At 39.3% G+C, this 18,274-nt stretch overlaps 1 protein-coding gene across 3 annotated transcripts in view; it reads left to right on the top strand.

The window, feature by feature from the left end:
• The window catches only part of TTC28 (tetratricopeptide repeat domain 28), a 565,861-nt gene that overhangs the window by 160,380 nt on the left and 387,207 nt on the right, over positions 1-18,274 (top strand). The gene's annotated exons all lie outside the window — the stretch shown is intronic.

Raw genomic sequence — 18,274 nt, 5'->3', positions numbered from 1 at the left:
AGCCAGCCAAGAGCTGCCGGGGTCTAAGAGCTCAGTGGCGCCTCGTCTGCGGGGAGCCATTTGGGGTTGTGTTCCCGACACACTCCAATGTCCTCGCAGGTGGGTGTTGCAGCACCTACTTCCCCCAGGGGTTAATAGGCTCTGAGCCGCTGGCAGCCGCTTCCCCAGGGCCCCGCTGGGGGGCGAGCATCCCCAGCTCAACCGCCCAGCAGCTGGTTCCCGGGCAGCGGGGCCGCGGGGCCTCCAGCCTAAGCGCCTGGGGCCGGCCGGCTGGGCCTTCTGCCCGCGGGGCTCCAGACGGCCGCGTGGGCCAGCGCGAGTGAACATGCCAGCCATTGTCACGGGCGTGTGTCTGTGCGTGGCAGCCTGCACGGGTGTGTGTGCATCGATCGTGGGGAAGAGGGGGAGGGGGCACTTTGCTTTTTGCGAGATTATTTCCTAATATGGCTCCTTTGTTGAGAACTCACGAAAAAAAAAATCCAGTGGTTCTATCAAAATAAATTGCTATTGGCCCCAGAAATAACGTTTCTAAATGTGGGACTGGTCGCTACCCCAGGACATTCAGGGAGAAAGACAGCTTTCTTCAAGTTGTTGGCGGCTGTAGCTTTGGCTAGGGCTCCCTTTTGCTAACTTGTCTGACTGGTGCTGTTAGGTGAACAGTGGTTCACTGCATAGCAGGACTCCTCCCCTCACCCCCCCCCAAATACCTAATTTGGCCTGGTTTTTATTGACATTCTTCTGAGGGAAAACATAGTGAACTGAATGTGCTGTGCGCCTCCCCAGCCATGACCTGTCTCTGTTAGCAGCTGCCTGGTGTTTTACTTGAACTAGCTAAACTGACTCTTTGTGGCATGATGTGTGATACCATGTTTTACATCAGAGCTGAAATAGAAATTGTGTGAAATGCATGAGAAGATATTGTGCATTTGTTTTATTGCTAGAAAATCTAACAAACACTGCTTCAATATAGCCTGGTGAATTGAAAGGTTTTCTTTGCTATCTAATTTGCTATCTGAAACAAAGTCATTTCTACCTCATCCTGAAGTCAGAATCTCTCATGTATTAGTTCTTATCATAGAGCTTCTTTCAGTGAGATTGGTTTCATGTATTTTAGATAAGAGATCCATGCATCCCCCCCACCCCCCCGACCTATAAAAATCAGAGTTAGGGTGAGGAAAACCTGTAGAAGAAATGATATGATCAAGCAATTTAAACAGATGCTGTGTATTCCTAGAGCCCTCCCCTCAATTTCTTCTGTATTTGTAAACTGTATATTTATGAGTACTTTTAAGACGTCTGCAAAATATACATTCATAAATGTCTGTTTTTTCTATTTTACCCAGTACACAGTAACTCATGCGGTTATGTCTGTGGAAACCCCTCTGGGTACTGGTATTGCTTGAACCACGGAAGTATTATTCTTGGCAGTCAGGTGGATTTCTGGACTCTGGAAGATTCTGTTTCAAGTGTTAGGATTCACTCTGAAGTATTTACTCACTCTGTGATACTTAAATTGCTATACCAGAAGGTTGTGTTTATTCACTGCATTCATAATCCCAAATCATCATGTTACAAGGATCCAGATAAAATTCTACGGAGTTCATGGAAGATTAAAAATAAGCTGAGCTATCAAATACTGTGTGATTATTTGGAGGTGGCTGGAGAACAGTTCTTATTGCTTCTTCTACATTGGAAATGGAAGCTTCCTTGAAAGAATATTCAACTCCTAGAGGGCACAAATAAGTCTTTACAAAGATTATGTTTATTTTTTACACTTGTAAGAATACTCACAGATCCAGTCATTGCCGTGGTCTCTGGCTGGGTGTGCTAACACATTTGTGGTGGTGCAGTCACGTGCCATGTGTTTTGTCAAACTGTTTCATAAAAACCATTTAGGCTACAAATGAAAAGTGATACTACATTGATGTGATTCAGCAAAGCTAGGAAGATCATCAGTAGAATACTGATCCAAGCAGCATTGGGTGTAGCTGGGCCTCATGGCTAGGACTGGTTGGTAACTTGCCGTCCTGGTGCCCTGTCAGCCACTGCCAGTGCTGGCTTTTGTAAATTCTGGGCTCACCGTAATACCATGACCATAGGTTCTAGGTTTCTTTGTTTCTAACTGAGCATGCAGCTGGGGTATATGATTGAAAGGGAGCTCTTTACTCTTCTTTCCTCTGCTTATTTGCTGGGTTTAAGTAAATACTAAAATTCAAGATGTGGGCTTTGGAGTATTCAATTAGAGTCTGCTACCTTTTTTTCACAAAGAAACCGCCAGAACATGATTAATCATGTTCCGCCCTCAGGATCAGTGAGGAGCTCAGTTAGCTGTAGCTTTGCTCCCTCGCTTCTGGATACTACCACCAAGATGCTCTTCCCTCCCCTTCTTGAAGAAACAGTGATTTTATCTACTTCTGAATTCCTGGAGCATTTAAAATCTAGATTGTGCTTTACTGATAGTAAGCCACCCCTCCCCCCACCTTTTTAAAAATCAGCCTCTCAATTATGCTTCAAGCTCCTTGAGTTTAGAAACAATACTTCACACCTCTCTTTTTGGTGCCAAGGATAATATAGTTGTTCAGTAGATATTTATTTGATGTAAAAGTAAATAAGAAGTATTGCTTTGTAAAACTTGTATCTGTTTTTAGGGTGGTATGATCTTTAAATGTAAAAAAGTTCAAAATATTTCATTTGGCTCATAGGTATTAGACTGTAATGGATTATTAAAGAAAACAACAGTATTTTGACACTCACTTCTGATCTTTTGTAGACAGTATCGGGGAGGGGACAGCTATACTTTCCACACAGGTTCCATAGTAGTCATTGTTAAGACACACTATCAGGCTCTGTGGGCTAGGATCGGATCCAGGGTCACGATTCTTTTATTAACATAACCTTATGGGCCTGGCAGAATCTGTTTTCCCCTTAAGAGGCGATCATGTAGCACATTATTTTTATATTGTATTTACAGAAATGATAGTAATTAAAATGATCATCTCATAGGAACATGTTTGTTTACAATTCTGCAGTGATTTTTGCTCTTTAAAATCCAAGGATTAGTATCAGATAACACTGTGTAAATAAGACTGCAGTCAAAACCTTCAGGAAAGCTGCTACTGATTGGATTTTTTCATTGCTTATCTAATGTTATTTTACTGTTCATACATAATAAAAGATCATTAATAGGAATATGTCACATAAGCTACATTAATTATGTCATTTGAGAATCATATGATGTATTTATCTTATTATACTTTTCACATTAATATAATGTGACTCTGGCTTCTTAAATGACTTCTCTGATAGGGCTTCATTTAAAAAGCTTATTTCAAAGCTCACTTATAAGGATTGCATCCTATAAATTTGTGTCTGGAAATAGCTTATTACTTTTACCAAAAAAAGCGTATTTCAAATCCCTGCACTTTTTCTATGATAAAGTATTTTGTTTTTAGATTAGAAAGCTCAACTTCAAATTTTAATACAATTATACTGAATTTTACTTAGTTACCTGCCTAAATGTTGTGCTAGTTGATATTATCATGTTCATTTTGGACCACAGTTTGTTTATAGTATAAAATTAAACTTAAAAATAAGCATTGTGACCAAAGCAGTTTTAAAGAGAAGTCTTAGAAATTTCATGATAAAGGTCTTTCTGCAGATCTATTCTATACATCATTCCTGGATCAGTGCAACCTAGAGACCTAGGTTTTGGTTCTGGCAGTTCCCATGACTTGTGTCCTTGGGCGTGTCATTTAATCTTTCACATCTGACTCCTCACTGTTAGAGTCAAATGCCTCATTGTCACTTGCTGGATATATTGCAAATGACATCCTAATGATTTTTCTTTTTCTTGTCTCTTTTTTCCTCTGACTTTCCCTTCTTCTTCTAGAGTAATTATTTAAAGAAACACATGTATTATTCTCCTTTTTAACATTCTGCGATGTCTCTCTTTTGTCTAGTTATTGTTGTTCAGTTGCTCAGTTGTGTGTGACTCTTTGGAACCCCATGGACTGCAGCATGCCAGGCTTCCCTATCCTCTACTGTCTCCTGGAATTTGCTGAAACTCATTTCCATTGAGTTGTAACCATGATATGTAACCATCTCATCCTCTGTCGCCCCCTTCTCCTCCTGGCCTCAGTCTTTGATGGCATTAGGGTCTTTTCCAATGAGATAGATGGCTCTTCACATCTGTTGGAGCTTTGGCTTCAGCATCAGTCCATCCACTGAATATTCAGGACTGATTTCCTTCAGGATGGACTGGTTTGATCTCCTTGCTGTCCAAGGAACTCTCAAGTCTTCTCCAGCACCACAGTTCGAAAGCATCAATTCTTCAGTGCTCTTAATGGTCCAACTCTCACATCTGTATATGACTACTGGAAAAACTATAGGGACTTTGACCATAGGGACCTTTGTTGGCAAAGTGATGTCTCTACTGTTTTAATATGCTCTCTAGGTTGGTCATAGCTTTTCTTCCAAGGAGCAAGCATCTTTGAATTTCATGGCTGCAATCATCTGCAGTGATTTTGGAGCCCAAGAAAATAAAACTTGCCACAGTTTCCATTTTTTTTCCCCATCTATTTGCCATGAAATGATGGGAACAGATGCCATGATCTTAGTTTTTTAAATGATGAGTTTTAAGCCAGCTTTTTCACTTTTTTTTTTTAGTTTTTTATTTTTTAAATTTTAAAATCTTTAATTCTTACATGCATTCCCAAACATGAACCCCCCTCCCACCTCCCTCCCCATAACATCTCTCTGGGTCATCCCCATGCACCAGCCCCAAGCATGCTGTATCCTGCGTCAGACATAGACTGGCGATTCAATTCTTACATGATAGTATACATGTTAGAATGCCATTCTCCCAAATCATCCCACCCTCTCCCTCTCCCTCTGAGTCCAAAAGTCCATTATACACATCTGTGTCTTTTTTCCTGTCTTGCATACAGGGTCGTCATTGCCATCTTCCTAAATTCCATATATATGTGTTAGTATACTGTATTGGTGTTTTTCTTTCTGGCTTACTTCACTCTGTATAATCGGCTCCAGTTTCATCCATCTCATCAGAACTGATTCAAATGAATTCTTTTTAACGGCTGAGTAATACTCCATTGTGTATATGTACCAGAGCTTTCTTATCCATTCATCTGCTGATGGACATCTAGGTTGTTTCCATGTCCTGGCTATTATAAACAGTGCTGCGATGAACATTGGGGTACATGTGTCTCTTTCCATTCTGGTTTCCTTGGTGTGTATGCCCAGCAGTGGGATTGCTGGGTCATAAGGTAGTTCTATTTGCAATTTTTTAAGGAATCTCCACACTGTTCTCCATAGTGGCTGTACTAGTTTGCATTCCCACCAACAGTGTAGGAGGGTTCCCTTTTCTCCACAGCCTCTCCAGCATTTATTGCTTGCAGATTTTTGGATCGCAGCCATTCTGACTGGTGTGAAGTGGTACCTCATTGTGGTTTTGATTTGCATTTCTCTAATAATGAGTGATGTTGAGCATCTTTTCATGTGTTTGTTAGCCATCCGTATGTCTTCTTTGGAGAAATGTCTATTTAGTTCTTTGGCGCATTTTTTGATTGGGTCGTTTATTTTTCTGGAATTGAGCTGCATAAGTTGCTTGTATATTTTTGAGATTAGTTGTTTGTCAGTTGCTTCATTTGCTATTATTTTCTCCCATTCAGAAGGCTGTCTTTTCACCTTGCTTATATTTTCCTTTGTTGTGCAGAAGCTTTTAATTTTAATTAGATCCCATTTGTTTATTTTTGCTTTTATTTCCAGAATTCTGGGAGGTGGATTCACTTTTCTCTTTTACTTTCATCAAGAGACTCTTTAGTTCCTCTTTGCTTTCTGCCATAACGGTAGTATCATCTGCATACCTGGCAATCTTGATTCCAACTTGTGAGTTGTCCAGCCTGGTATTTCCTATGATGTACTCTGCATAGCAGTTAAATAAGCAGGGTGACAATATATAGCCTTGACATATTCCTTTCCCAATTTTGAACCAGTCTGTTGTTCTATGACAGATTCTAACTGTCGCTTCTTGACCCACATATAGGTTTCTCAGAAGGTAACTGAGGTGGTCTGGTATTCCCATCTGTTTAGGAATTTTCCATAGTTTGTTGTGATCCACACAGTCAGATGCTTAGTGTAGTCAATGAGGCAGAAGTAGATGTTTTTTTGGAATTCCTGTGATTCTTCTATGATCCAGTGAATTTGGCGATTTGATCTCTGGTTCCTCTGCCTTTTCTAAATCTAGCCCTTACGTCTGGAAGTTCTCGGTTCATGTACTGTTGAAGCTTAGCTTGAAGAATTTTGAACATGACCTTGCTAGCATCTGAAATGAGCTCAGTTGTGCGGTCGTTTGAACATTCTCTGGCATTGCCTTTCTTTGGGATTGGAATAAAAACTGACCTTTTCCAGTCCTGTGGCCACTGCCAAGCTTTCCAAATTTGCTGACATACTGAGTGCAGTACTTTCATAGCATCATCCTTTACGATTTGAAATAGCTCAACTGAATTCCATCACCTCTACTAGCTTTGTTCGTAGTGATGCTTTCTAAGGCCCACTTGACTTCACACTTCAGGATGTCTGGCTCTAGGTGAGTGACCACACCATTGTGGTTATCTGGGTCATTAAGACCTTTTTTGTTTAATTCTTCTGTGTATTCTTGCCACCTCTTCTTAATCTCTTCTACTCTATTAGGTCCTTGCCACTTCTGTCCTTTACTGTGCCCATCTTTGCATGAAATTATAACATCTTACAACTGGGTCGCAAGATATCCAGTGGAGCAACACCATGGTTGTAAACTACCAGAGTAAATCTTTATTCCCTTCAGCCTGAAATGTTTTTGATCTTGTAAAACTGGTGGGAAAATGGTCATCAATAGAAAACTGCTTCCAGGGACATTGGAGTAGCTAGAAATAGCTGATAGACTTGATAAGAAGTGAAGGAAGTCAGTGATGAGGAAATCTGATTTGGCACCTTTACTGTTCAGGAGCTAGCCAGTAAACATTGCTAGTGTGAGAGGCTACAGAGTTTAATTGGCCCAACTTCAAGAAAAGGCTCCAGCAGCCACCTTCATTTTGCTAGTCAGTCACAGTGATGACATGCTGTGGAAAACACAGCAGAAGCAAGAGAAAACCTGAAATCCTGGCTGGCCTTGTCAGCCTTAGCTTCTGCAGTGAATTCATTATGTCATTAATAACAATGTATGTCTCAGCTTTAAAACTTTGCTTTTATTGATGTGCTAAAACCATGTAGTTTTATTGAAAGCTATAAAAATTATATCATTTAACTGTCATTTTTGGGATATATATGAATCTTTTGCCCTGAAGTTTCTTATTAGTCTCCTTTTTTAGATTTTTGTAGCTAAGGGGAATATTCTCACATGATCAGGCCCTTTAACTATATTCCTTTTTCAACACAGTTTGTTATTCATTTGTTTTTTCTTTGTTATTTTGAGTATTCTATTCTTTCAGCTTGTATTGTTAGGAAAAACATAAAATTGTATCCTTTGGTTTATACCTTCTCTGTAATAAACTTAGCATTTCTGAAGAAAGTACCTGAGTACCTGAAATAAATGATGTCAGTTGTCAGCTGCACATAAGCTTTCTGCTGGTAGATATCTCTCAGTTTGGACTATGAAAGGCCGAAATTTCTATAGCTTATGTCTGGTTGTGTAAGTTAATGTCCATTCATGAATACCCATATTTCCAGCATTACTTTGGGGGAGGTAATATTTTGGATTTATAGCACATTGAGAGACTAAGGCTTGTGAAAACACAGATTTTGAGTAATTTTGAGGTAGAGAGCAGTTACCATTTGGAATAGGGACAAAGTGGAGTTGGGAACTAGCAGGTCATTGTGGGAACTCTTTGTGTTTGGATACATACTCTCCTAAACACAGAGATATATGTAGACTTAAACCTTGAAAGATAGTAGTGGGGGTAGGGAAGGAAGAAAGCTATAAGGAAATTTTGTTGTGCATTCTGGGATAACATATCCTATATTGGCATAACAACATTTATTAGATTAGAGATTGGGTTTTTCAAAGTTGATAAGTGATTTCTTATTTTGACTGGTCCAATGAATAAATAGATGTTCCTTGTTTTATGGAAAATCAAAATAACAATATTTGAACCTAAAAACAGATTGAGTGCCAACTTATTTTATATAACTAAAAACCTTGAGTAACTATTATATTTATCTGGTTCATTACTTCATAGCTCTGACAACTGTTAAGCATGTTTTATATTTTAAATATTTATAAATCAACATATGGAAATCCACATACTCATTTTTAGGATTATGTTAAATCACGATTATCTGTGAAAAACTGAAATGCTTAAGCCCAGATCTATCAGGTAGTTTTGGAAATAAATTTGTTTTTAAGGAGTGGAAAGAGAATGTCATAGTGAGTGGTAGTGGACTCACGATCATTTTGGTGGACTTTGCGACTTTATTATTTAATAATTCATTTTTTCCAACAGAGGGTGGGCTGGAGAAATAAAAGATAAATGCAGCCTACTATATTGTTATTAATTTTGGTGAATATATTAGGTTGAAGCATGTGAAATTGCTGATGTTTCACCACCTTTTACCTATAATACTACAAATTTACTTTGATTCAGTTAGTATTTGGTAGGTTAGGAATGGTGGTGAGAAATACTGAAATTAAGACTAAAATAAGTTTGAGGGATTAATTATGAATTTTAATATTCTGTAGTCACCATAGTTTCCATGAAAAATCACTATGCTATTATTTAACTGTGGGGTTCTTGTGAATTTCTTGTTAGCTCAAACTTAATTCATTAACTGCCAGCCCTTGTTAAATTTCAACCATTCTTTAATATGAAATTTTCTAAAATATATAATACATTTTCTGCCTTCCTAAACAGAAGGTACTAAGCTTCTCCAGATTACTCAGGATTATTATCACAAGCATGAATTATTCTACTTTGGCATAATGTAGCACTACTATAGGATAGCTTTTAAGGAATATGGAATTATTTGTTCCTATACTGAATGACCCCAGATTGCTTTTTTATTTCTCTTAAAATACTTTTATTTCGTCTTTGTGCCATTTTTACCTCCTTCCATGTTGCCCAGAGTGATGCTGTCATGTGCCTGCCTCTTGCAGTTTTGTTTTATGTATTTGTTTCCTGTCTGTGGTGAGTGAGAAATGCAGCTAACTGAGCCTTAACTTGTGACTGAAATTAAAGTAAGTAGCCTCTGAATGAGGGTTTCTCTTATGAGTATTGAACTTGAGAGTATAAACTGTGATTTTCTGTTTTGGCTACTTAGAGGTTGTTTTTCTAAAAATAATTTCTGGTTTTAGGCAGTGTTTGAGATATTTAAGGTGATTAATAAATGACCTTTTGGTAAGTGAGAATTTATTATTCTGTTGAACACTGAGTTAGATACTTTTAAGGATGCTTGGTCACAGGGACTGAAAAACATTTTGAATGATTTGTTAAATGCCATGCTATTCAAAAGCAGAGACATTACTTTGCCAACAAAGGTCTGTCTAGTCAAGGCTATGGTTTTCCCAGTGGTCATGTATGGATATGAGAGTTGGACTGTGAAGAAAGCTGAGCGCTGAAGAATTGATGCTTTTGAACTGTGGTGTTGGAGAGGACTCTGAAGAGTCCCTTGGACTGCAAGGAGATCCAACCAGTCCATTCTAAAGGAGATCAGTCCTGGGTGTTCTTTGGAAGGACTGATGCTGAAGCTGAAACTCCAGTACTTTGGCCACCTCATGCGAAGAGTTGACTCATTGGAAAAGACCGTGATGCTGGGACGGATTGGGGGCGGGAGGAGAAGGGGATGACAGAGGATGAGCTGGTTGGATGGCATCACTGACTCGATGGACGTGAGTCCGAGTGAACTCTGGGAATTGGTGATGGACAGGGAGGCCTGGCATGCTGCAATTCCTGGTCACTGAGAGGCCTGTTTTGAGGTGGAGTATGGGGTCACTTCGGAGACGGCAGTGGCACCCCACTCCAGTACTCTTGCCTGGAAAATCCCATGGACGGAGGAGCCTGGTAGGCTGCAGTCCATGGGGTCGCTAAGAGTCAGGCACGACTGAGCGACTTCACCTTCACTTTTCACTTTCATGCATTGGAGAAGGAAATGACAACCCACTCCAGTATTCTTGCCTGGAGAATCCCAGGGACAGAGGAGCCTAGGGGGCTGCCATCTGTGGGGTCATACAGAGTCAGACACGACTGAAGCGACTTAGCAGTATGCGGTCACTTTGAGGAGATCCTGAGTGAAAAAGAAGTAGCGTTAAGAGGGTAGCATCCAGGGAGAACAGGAGAAAAAGATGCTGAGAGTGGAAGTGGAGAGAGGTTGTTGACCACAAACTCCATGTACTTTGTAATTTTAAGGTTATGACCAGCTCTAGGTGAGAGTAGATGACACAGAGGACCAAGGATAAGGGAAGAAAAATTAACGATCACTATCAATAAAGACAGAATAACTTATTTGGAAAGTAAAACACTTTATGTAGGTTTCCACAAATTTGAAATAGACCTCGTTAATAATAAATCATATCAGAATATTCTTGTCACTGTTATAATTATTTCTGATGATAGCTGTGGTTCTCAAGAAATTTTAATGAACCACACAAATGTTTTACCATTTATAGTGGTCATGAAACAAACAATTTAGAAGAATTGGACTATTATGGAACCAGCGTTTCTAGTATAAATATAACTGTGAGTAAACTATCTGTATTAATTTGAACAGAATTCTGTGACAATTTTTAAAAGTGAATTCATAATATTGATATACACTGCACTCTGTCATTCTGGATTAAGGATGAATGAGAATGTAAAATCCCTAGAGCTAATTTTTAAATTATTATAAATGTATAGAATATACTGCTGACATTGAGAAGTTGATTAAAATAGTGTAAAACGTGGAGAAAGTGAGTAGATTTCCTTATTTTTTTGGTTTAAAATTTAAATGTAAAATTTCTTTCTTTAACAGATTGACCAGCCTCAGGAAGGATCTTAAATGATAAGTTATTGAAAGTGAAAGCCGCTCAGTCGTGTCTGACTCTTTGTGACCATATGGATTGTACAGTCCATGGCATTCTCCAGGCCAGAATACTGGAGTGGGTTTGCCTTTCCCTTCTCTAAGGGATCTTTCCAACCCAGGGATCAACCTGGGTTGATCCTGCATTGTAGGCAGATTCTTTACCAACTGAGCTACTTTGTGTATTTATGTATGCAAATATAATTAGTTTTTATACTGACTAACTATGGGCTTCCCAGGGGGTGCTAGTGGTGGAGCACCCGCTTGCCAGTGCAGGAGATGGAAGAGACGTGGGTTCAATCCTGGGTTGGGAAGATCTCCTGGAGTAGGAAATGGCAACACACTCCAGTATTCTTGCCAGGAGAACCTCATGGACACAGGAGCCTGGTGAGCTACAGTCCATAGTGTCACAGTCAGATACTACTGCAGTGACTTAGCATGCACACACTGACCAAATACACTAGGGAAGATTGATAGACACAGAGATTATAATATTACTGTGGATGAATTTTAAACACTGATTATACACATGTACAATTTTTGATTAAATAAAACCAGATATTATTTCAGAGTTTAAAAAAGTATGTTTTCTTAATGGACTCTGTAGCTCTTTCTGTAAAGAATTGGCCTGTCAGTTCAGGAGATGTGGATTCGATCCCTGGGTCGGGAAGATCCTCCGGAGAAGGAAATGGCAACCGACTCCAATATTCTTGCCTGGGAAATCCCATGGACAGAGGGCTGCTGGGCTCAGTCCATGGGGGGTCACAAAAAAGTCGGATATGACTTAGTAACTAAACAACAGCAACAACAAAGCCCTTCTAGAGGTAATTTCAATAATAATATTAAAAATAAAATTTCTTTTAAACGATCAAATTAGTAAGCATTTATTAAAGCTATTTGAGATACAAATATGAATGAAATACATTTCCTCTAGAAGGGAGGATAAGACATGTGCACAAATGTCTGAAATGTGAGGTGGCAGATGTTAAGCATCACCAGGGAAAGTAACTAAAAGGCGAGGACACAGCTGAGTTGGTGAGAAGGGGAAGGGTTTGAAGTTCGGGGAAGGCATTAGTCAAGAGGGTTTGCATGGTGGGGTTGCAGTTAGACTTGGTGGGCTTGCCAGAGGAAGACGAGGAGACAATTCCAGGCAACAAGAATAATGAAGGGAGAGGCAAGCTCTCAGGATGTTTTTACAGCATGGTAAGCCATCCCAGTTTGGCTGGAGAATAGATTTCAAATGCCAGCTGAAATCCAGACAGTAATTGGCCCCAAAGATGGGGAATTAGGTTTTCACATGCTGCTTCTCCTCATAATGCTCGATGAGTAACTGCTTTTTCTCACCCTTTCTTATTAAAGGGAAATGAACAACTGAGTAGGTTGTAAATGATGGGATTTTATTTGGCTCTGCAAGGATTTTTATAAATACTGCAGCAACGGTTTACGTGTTTTTCACGATTGCCCTGTCTATGTATATCAGAATGATTCTCCTCTTTGTTTCATGCATAAGTCTGCATTTGACTCAAGTTTATCTTTGAACGTTTGCCATTCTCATTTTGTTTGTAATCCTTTGGGTAGTATAAGTTACCTGATGATAGGAATATCATAAATTTGGAATTCCAAGTCTTTCCAACTTCAGAATGTCATCTCTTTACTACATATGTTATGTAGAACTGTTAAGCAATCAGTTTGAGGTCTGTAGCACAATTCATAAAACAACAATCTCTCCTGTATTTCCAAATAAAGTATTTGAAGGGAATGATATTTGCAGAATGTGCTATAGTGGTAAATTTAGAGAGTACAAGATAATTACTTGTAATTATGGCAATTTCTGTAAGGGAAATCATCTTAATTTATTCCTACCAAGAAATAGAATTGCTCTACTCATAGTATTTGAATCTTTTTAGGAGATTAATACTGTGTGCCTTCATTAGTTTGAATGGACATTACAGCTTTTCACTACATCTGAAATTACCCCTTTAATTCACATTTCTGTTTGAATTTCTGTTAAGCAGTCTTAAAAAAAAATTGTATTCCAGAGCTCTTGTTGGAAAGAACTTATATATCCACCCTAAGTAAATTGTGAAAGAATAATACAATTCTACCAGGAGAATAAGCTTCCAAAGTCATAGTCTGGAAGGTGCATTCTCCTGTCAGTGGCACCCCACTCCAGTACTCTTGCCTGGAAAATCCCATGGACGGAGGAGCCTGGTGGGCTGCAGCCCATGGGGTCGCGAAGAGTTGGACACGACTGAGCGACTTCACTTTCACTTTTCACTTTCATGCATTGGAGAAGGAAATGGCAACCCACTCCAGTGTTCTTGCCTGGAGAATCCCAGGGATGAGGGAGCCTGGTGGGCTGCCGTCTGTGGGGTCCCACAGAGTTGGACACGACTGAAGTGACTTAGCAGCAGCAGCAGCAACCTGTCATGCTATTCCCTGAAGATGTTAAGCTTTAGATGGCATTTAGGCTGATGTGTAATTGCTGTAGCTTTAAAGGAATGCTATATCTCTGGGCAGTTTTATGAAGACAGAATTCTGATTACTTTTTAATGTATTTAATTATACCATATGGGAAAGATAACGTGTGTGTAGTTAAGACAGAGAAAACTGGAGTGGGAAGAATGGGCTTATACTAGAATATAATTAATTGGAAAGAATATTGAAAAAGAAATGATGGACTTATGTCTGTGTAGGTGACAAAGGTGCTCAATATAGGAAGTTAACTCCTTGTTAGGCTGTGATTGTCTACAAAAAAAAAAGAATGATTTCAGTCTTTAGAGCTGTTGGGGTGGCTTTATAAACTTCTGAGCTTTTCAGGTAGCACCTGTTTCTTTACCTCTTGTAGGAATTGCTTTTGGCTGCAGTGGGTTGAGATGGTGCCTTAGTGCTGAGATGTCTGTCTCTCCTGCTGCCATGTGCAGTGCTCGGCAGCAGTCAGAAGTCAGGCTTTAGGTATCCTGTCCCCTGCACTAAGGCCTAAACTTGTAGTCAAAACTTGGGGTCAGCTGATTGAATAATGATTTCAATATGCACTTATTGAGGGCCTAGTCTGTACCACATGCTGGCTCTTTATATCATGGAGAGGAAAAATGAGTAATACTTAATGGTGACTCCATTATTCCAAAATTTCAGATATTCAGTTAATCCTTATGAATGTTCGCTAAGTAAGGTAGTAATTATTGAATTTGAGAGAATCAATTAATTTACTAACTTTAAACACTCTAGTAATTTATGAAGTGTTAGATTCAGATATAATATAAACCCCATTCTCAAGGAGCTTACAGTCTAGACAGGAAGTTAGATGAGAAAATAAATTACTTCAATACAATATGATAACAGTGGTACCATATATAGAGTGCTGTGGGAACACTGAGCAGCAGGAGAAAGAGGGAAGAGGAGGTGGGAGGAGCTAAGCACTGACCTACGTGTGGAAGTTGTCTAGGTTAATAACCACCACGTGTTTTCTGTAGTACAGACTTTCTTATCACCTACCCTTTCATTTTTACTAAAGTGACTTAAAGGTAACTAAACTAATTGTAAAGGAGTTCCCCATTTGTATTTCATTTATTACTCTAATGTTGTCATATTGTTGTTCATAGCTTGATTTCCTCTTAAATACTTCTGGAAGATTAATGCATTTTGTACATATTCACCTCTAAGTAGACTAGTTTTTGCAGTTGGATTCTTAATGAGTGCTATCTCAGTCCTCCCCCCACCCCACCCGCCAGCTTTTGACCTTATGGCATAATGTCCTCTTTTTTTAAAAAAAAAATTAGTATACATATGTTGTAGGAAGGGGGAGGCCCCTCTACAGGGCCCCAAGAGCAGACACTTGTCTAACACTTGGAAAAGAATTGTCCAAGGAGACACGTGCTGACAAAGCAAGAGATTTTATTGGGAAGGGCATCTGGGTGGAGAGTGGTAGGGTAAGGGAACTGAGGAGAAAGAGACCTCGGCCCCAATTCCCCAAAAGTATCTTGAGTATGAAGTCTCTCAGGGGGGAGTTGTTAGGAGAAGCACACTGATTAAAACCGCCCACCCTGGCCAGGCACCAAAGTAACGGTTCACATGAGTTGTTTTATGACAGGAGATCCTGGTAAAGAATACAGAACTAATAAGCCACCACCAACCCAAAGAGTTCAGGTTGGAAAGGAGACACCGCATGTCCATCCACTTCCCAGAATCCCTCTCACTAGCATCCATCTTGGCTGAGCGATGCGTGTGCCACCAGGAAAGACTCTGAATTAAAATGATTGGACAAAGACCACCCGGAAACTAATCCCATCACCATAAAACCCGAGACTGCAAGCCACCGGGCAGAGCTGTTTTCCTGGGTTCCCTTACCCTACTGCTCTCCACCCGGGTGCTCTTCCCAGTAAAATCTCTTGCTTTGTCAGCACGTGTCTCCTCAGAAAATTCTTTTCTGAGTGTTAGACAAGAGCCCGCTCTTGGGGGCCTGTAGGGGGCCCTCCCTCTTCCTACAACACATACACCTTTTGAATGTATTATGCCTATATTAAGTTTTTTCCTTTTTTTTAAATTTAGGAAAACAGTTCTTAAAGTGCACTTCACTGGATTCACTGAAGAGGAAAAAATTCTGTGGTTAAACAAATTTAAAAGAGGTATACCCACACTATCTCATTTGGCATATTGTGAGGGTTCTGAGAAGTCCTATAATTAGAAAAGAAAGAATGAAGGGGAGAAGAGAGACTTCTTTACCTTTATTCAATCAGTTATTTCCCACATATGGCCTCTTTTTAAAATAACATGAAAATATATGTGTTGGGAACTGCTTTATTAACATCTTTATTTTGGATTAGATATAAAAATTCATAGAGTCAATATGGAAATATTTTTTTCTTATGGCTGAAATTAATTAGAAGGAAATAGAAGAAGGCAAGAGAAGGAAATAAAATGAGAAGATTATAGGGATAGAGAAAAGTGAGGGAAAAATACTGGTAGCAGCCAGAAGGTAAAAACAAAACCTTATCTTGTAAGTTATAAAGTGTTATTAAAATGTGACGTAGTAAAGTCTACTTATCAGGTTCCTGGATTTAACATTTCCCTGGAGATATGAACATATTGCTAAGTGCCAAGCTATTTTTCTCACATTCAATTTTTTACAGCACGTAAAACATTTCCCTACTGTTTTTCCTGAAAAACATTATGAGGGTTTCACTTTGTTATTAAAGGACTAAAAATTTTAACAATACAAAGTTAGATAAGAGGGTGCAGTTCCCTTGGTCAGTTTCACAATTGGGAAAACATTTTCTCTTCTTGGCTTTTTAAGGGGCCGTAAGTTTGAGGTGGTAGGAAAAGCGTCGCTAAGTGTGATGCTGCCTACAACAGTGTGAACTGTAGTAGCCTATCTTTAAGTCATGAATGAGGATATGAATTGCTCAGTTATTTGGACTTCTTTTGATGGAGTGCTGTCATTCTTTTGAAGCTGGCCATTCCTGAGCTTGATTAAGGGGAGGTCAAGGAGAGTCATTGAGTCTGTTCACCTTAGTCTTACCAGGTTGCATAGAACAGGGCTCTTAACAGTGGGCATGTGCCCTAAACGTTGTCAAAATATTCTGGGTAGCTCCTGTGTGGTGCATCCCCAAGTGATCCCTTTACATCAAAGTAGCCTTAGGATGTAGAAGAAAAGAAACTTGGGAAGCTGTAAGGACGCTTTGGGGTTAGAATGTAGCTAGTTTAGGAATTAGAATGACCTGATACAACTCCTGGGGCAAACCACCTAACTATGTGAAGGTAGCTTTAGAATGTTGACTGTGTGAGTCAGTCAATTTAATTCAATTAGTTAAATAATTAATTAATAATATTCTGTGCTTAGTTTTTTTAACCTTGGCATTTTGAGTCTTTTTGAGAATGTCGTTAGCTGCAACTGAAGAGACAAAAGGAAGATTTTGTTACTGTTTTCCTCTGCTTCCACCAGTTGGGTCTTTTGTCAAACAGTTGTTTACCAAGTGCCTATTGAAGTTAGGGAACGCAACACATGTCTTGGTGCCAGTGAGATGGTGACGGCCACTATTGACATGAACAGACCCCAGGGGAAAGTGAAACCGAGGAGATATTGTTAGACTCTGTTGTTTTAGTGAGGAAGTTTCCCTTGCTCTGTTGCATCTCAGCTTGCCCAAATGTGACTTGTTCTTCAAAACTTTCTTCAAGCCTTTCTCTCCAAGAGGCTCCCCGAGACCCCCATTTCACTGGTTTAACCATTATTAGAGCAATTTTTGCTATTTGATCAGTTGATCAGTGAATTGATTGATTAGTATATTTTGTTCAACATGTGTTTGTTACACACAGTGTGTCAGCCATACAACATATCAGGAAGGAACTGATGAGCTATCTTTGATCAAATCTTCAGTGAGCTAACTCTTCATTGCTTATTGCTTGTTTATATCTGTTTCTCTCACTAGATTTACACCTCCTAAAGAGCACTGATGCCTCTTACTCATTTTCTCTCATGTGCCCAACATAGTGCTTGACTTTCCAAGGCTTTCAGCAAGTGCCCTTGAATATATTGAATTTGTTTTCATTTCTGACACACAGACTGAAGATTCATGAATATTGCTTCATTAGAGTTGAAACTTACATATAGACTTATATTGGGGGAAACCAGAGATCTGACAGCTTATATTGTGACATCCAGCTGTATGTAGTCAGTCAGTTACAGATGAATTCACATTCTGATACTTTTTATGTTAACTTACAAGTCACTGAACTATTGTGCCTTACTTTATAGCCTATTTTATATAAACTAAATGACTGAAGAAGTATGTTTTAGAAATATAATTGGTAATAGAAACAAAGGGTTGAATCTTTGTTTATAAGCACAGTGATTTAGTAAGCAATAGAGTCAGATGTCAAAAGGTTTTTAGGTCACTGGTTGAGTAGCATTGTGGTTTATTATTTACCTCTTGCCTACCACAAATGTTCTTCTAATCCAAGAACCCAGAGTAAATGTTTGCTGAGAGTCTCTGCAATGCCTAAACAATGAAATATTCACATGCTTTAGTGGTAGCAAAATTGAACGACATACAGCTGCCAGCAGCCATTCCTTACTGATTTAATCCAGGAGGTTTGTGAAGGGGGAACATATGGATAGGAGCTAACTGGAAATTAGCAAAGATCTAAATGTTTGACTAAACGTGGTTATAGTTTGGTATGGTAAAGCCCAGAGGTGAGAAAGCACCTCCTCTCAGAGCCAAGTGGTAAGAAA

This window comes from Ovis canadensis, chromosome 17, assembly GCF_042477335.2.
Source record: "Ovis canadensis isolate MfBH-ARS-UI-01 breed Bighorn chromosome 17, ARS-UI_OviCan_v2, whole genome shotgun sequence".
Lineage (NCBI taxonomy): Eukaryota > Metazoa > Chordata > Mammalia > Artiodactyla > Bovidae > Ovis > Ovis canadensis.
Note: the sequence above shows the minus strand (reverse complement) of the source record. Positions and strands in the feature narration are given on the sequence as shown.